At 39.7% G+C, this 4,067-nt stretch overlaps 1 non-coding gene across 1 annotated transcript; it reads left to right on the top strand.

The window, feature by feature from the left end:
• Window positions 1–3,984: 3,984 nt before the first annotated feature.
• trnal-cag (transfer RNA leucine (anticodon CAG)) lies at window positions 3,985–4,067 on the top strand. Its single transcript has one exon. It is a non-coding gene; the product is annotated as a tRNA-Leu (tRNA).

Below are 4,067 nucleotides of genomic sequence, written 5' to 3'. Positions count from 1 at the left end.
TGCTGGAACTCTGTTCAAATTTGTATAGAAATATTTAAAATGGTGTTTTCTTTACATACTTGAGCTATAGTTTCTTTGTGATAGTGATAATGCACCTCTTTGCAGTGTGTACTGGTGTATGTATCTTGTGTACAGGCACATCTTGAAGACTCCAAGGAACTATGGATTTGAGAGGAACATATCTGATTACTGACGTGAGTAGTCGGCCTAACGTTGGTATGTCTTTGGACTAAGGTTGTTTTTGAGTCAAACCAGAAGGCATTACACTCACTGTCCAAATAATTGTATCAGACTTAGTCAATTATTTAATGTACCGTAGAAAGACTTTCCTCAGTGACTGAAGAAACTATACAGTGGATGGCTTCAGGTATTAAGATCTGCAGCATCAATCCTAAACTGTGGAACTGGGCAGCCTATTTTCACATCCCCAATTATCCTTTTGTGCAACACTATTTTCCTATCAGAAGGAAAACATTGAAGTCTATGTTAGGTGTGTTATTGAACTGTAAGGGTTGATAACAATGTATAGGTCTGATCATGATGGGACCTCAAAGCCTTTTGAAAATGGCACGTTCTGCTGCAGCTGGGAGCACAGAAACTGGCCAATTTCTACTCTTTCACTTGCAACAATCAATTTCAACTCTTTCACTTGCAACAATTTTTTTCTAATAAACTGAAACATGGGCATTGTTCTGTTGTTTAATTAGTTACAGTAGCGATTTTAGCATATACATCTTGGTGGGGGGGGGAAAAAGTGAGAAGCATGCCAGCAAAGCCACTGCATAACACAACACTAAACAATACATTCATTGCACTATAAGGGTGACAAACAGTGCCCACAAACTGTTAGGGCCTACATAAAGCTATCCTAACACCTTACCACTGCTACACCTGGCTATCAGCAGAGCCTTGTCTGGCAGTGAAACAGTTAATTCAGCCTCATTTACTGCCTTTAAAAAAAAAAAACGGCTGATATGGCTGACTTGCTTAAACAAATGTGGGTTCTAATGACAATTGAGATGTACAAACTATGGCACAAGGGGACGACAAGCGGATAAGAGGCAATCCGTAATTTCGATTAAACCAAGCGAGCTATAACGGACGTAGTCAATATAACTTTTTGTACAGAGACAGAATTCAGAACATGGGCCGTTCTTAGTGTTCTCCCTGTACACCAACTCAGAACCGTAGGATAAATAAAGGGGGCATATAAGCAGATAATGAAAGCTCTTACAATATTTAAATACATTTCTCAAAAACAGATTATAGGCTACATGTGCACCAAATTTTTAGGGTGATGCACATGGGCTACTAACAGCTTACTACACAACACACACTCCGTATTACTTTCTTAGCTACAGTATACAGTTGAAGTCGGAGGTTTACACACACTTAGGTTGGAGTCATTAAAACTAGTTTTTCAACCACTCCACAAATTTCTTGTTAACAAATTAGTTTTAGCAAGTCGGTTAGGACATCTACTTTGTGCATGACAGTTAATTTTCAAACAATTGTTTACAGACAGATTGATTACAGACAGAAGCTTCTGATAGGCTAATTGACATAATTTGAGTCAATTGGAGGTGTACCTGTGGATGTATTTCAAGGTCTACCTTCAAACTCACTGCCTCTTTGCATAACATCATGGAAAAATCAAAAGAAATCAGCCAAGCCCTCAGAAAACAATTGTAGACCTCCACAAGTCTGGTTTATCCTTGGGAGCAATTTCCAATGGGCCAAAATTCACCCAACATTGTGGGAAGCTTGTGGAAGGCTACCGAAATCATTTGACCTAGGTTAAACAGTTTAAAGGCAATGCTACCAAATACTAATTGAGTGTATGTAAACTTCTGACCCACTGGGAATGTGATGAAAGAAATAAAAGCTGAAATAAATCATTCTCTACTATTATTCTGACATTTCACATTCTTAAAATAAAGTGGTGATCCTAACTGACCTAAGACACAGAATTTTTACTAGGATTAAATGTCAGGAGTTGTGAAAAGCTGAGTTTAATTATATTTGGCTAAGGTGTATGTAAACTTCCGACTTCAGCTGTACATATCTCCCTGGCAGTAGATGAGGCTGAATGAACTGTTTCGCTGACAGACAAGGCTTCGCTGATAGCCAGGTGTAGCAATGGTAAGATGTTAGGACAGCTTTATGTAGGCCCTAACAGTTTGTGGGCACCGTTTGTCACCGTTAGAGCAATTCATCTATTGTTTTGTGTTGTGTTGTCGCTTTGCTGGCATGCATCCCACTTTTTATGTCCAATGGCCGATGAGCACCAATACGTTTTATCTATAATTTATTTTCATATGACAAGGCTTAAAAAGGATTTGCCAGTAGATTCATGATGATGACTGCTAGTTAAGATTTTGAAAGTATCAAAACTACTTCAAAAGCCAATTTTATTTAACTAGGCAAGTCAGTTAAGAACAAGTTCTTATTTACAATGACTGCCTACTCCGGCCAAACCCTAATGATGCTGGGTCAATTGTGCGTCACCCTATGGGACTCCCAATCACATCCAGTTGTGATACAGCTCAGGATCGAACCAGGGTTTGTAGTGACACGTCTATCACTAAGATACAGTACCTTAGACCACTGCGCGACTCGGGAACCCCCAATGACCTTGAGCCTTCTTGGATGGGCACTTCTAATGTAACTATGACAGCACCCAAGGGGGTTGAATTTTCAAGCTCTGCCCTTAGACTTGGCGGTGACGCAGTGTCCCCATGAGTGACAGAACACTGAGCCAATCACGGTGCAACGCTCTGGATTTTCTGCTGGTTTGCCCCACCTCCACAGAACGCACTGAGCTAGGCTGAAACACATGCATTTTGGAGCTCCCTTACTCAAGAAAACAAAAAAAGAGACCATGTTTGTATAAGGCTTTATTAACTCAGTGATATTTTTTTTATTACATTGTTTGCAAACTGATATGTAACACATATTAATGCCAAAATAACTTGCAAAACAGGCACTGCAGTAGCTACTAGTGCAAGCGCAATGTTCATACCCATTAGGCAAGTGTAGGCCAATTTGTAGAGAATAGAGAATGCTATACCATTAGATGGTCCAACGGCAAAGACGAAGCTGTCTAACAGCAGTGAAGAAACAATGTAGCAGTCTAGAATGTAGTAGCAGCCTTGCACGAGATGCTACGTTGCTACATAACATAATGTTCAACACTATGGTTGAAATGAATTGGCTACAAAATGCGCAGAAAACCTGCTTAAAGGAGGTGAACTGCGATATATACCACAACCCACTAACACGATTATCAGATTTTGTGTGTTAATGTAATGCTAACAAGGAATTCTTGCCTTTGTGCTGTTGTCTGTGCCCAATACTGTTTGTACCATGTTGTGCTGCTACCATGCTATGTTCTTGTTTTAAGTCTCTCTTTGTGTAATGTTGTGGTGTCTCTCTTGTCATGATGTGTGTTTTGTCCAATATGTTTATTTTTAATCCCAGCCCTCGTCCCCAGGCCGTCATGGTAGGCCGTCATTGTAAAAAAAAAAGATTTGTTTTTCTCTGACATGCCCAGTTAAATAAAGGTTAATGTTAAATAAAAAGTCACAGTAAACGCTGCATATGTCGGCTCAATCTGAAATTATCTTTATACTTCTTTCGCGGAATCTGTAGAATAAAAAACAAACTGGCGCACACCCAGACACATTATTTTGTGTGGAGGTGCTGACAAACAAGAGAATAACTCTAAACTCAAAAAACTAGAGTCGCACACTCCATACATCAACTCCCGGATGATTATTGGGTCTACCCAATAAATTACTGGAAGATGATATATGGAGTATGCGACTCTCTTTATTTTTATAGTTTATCGCGGAATCTGTAACACATACATTTTACAGATTTAATCGATGCCTAAATCTCATAACAATTAAAACAGCGTATCTAGTTCAAACAGCTAAACAGTGTGCATATTATAATTGCCGACTAATGCTAAGCTTTACATGAGTCAGGATGGCCGAGCGGTCTAAGGCGCTGCGTTCAGGTCGCAGTCTCCCCTGGAGGCGTGGGTTCGAATCCCACTTCTGACA

The sequence above is a fragment of the Salmo salar genome, chromosome ssa15, assembly GCF_905237065.1.
Source record: "Salmo salar chromosome ssa15, Ssal_v3.1, whole genome shotgun sequence".
Classification (NCBI taxonomy): Eukaryota; Metazoa; Chordata; class Actinopteri; order Salmoniformes; family Salmonidae; genus Salmo; species Salmo salar.
The sequence above is the reverse complement of the archived record's forward strand: the minus strand, read 5'-3'. Positions and strand labels throughout refer to the sequence as shown.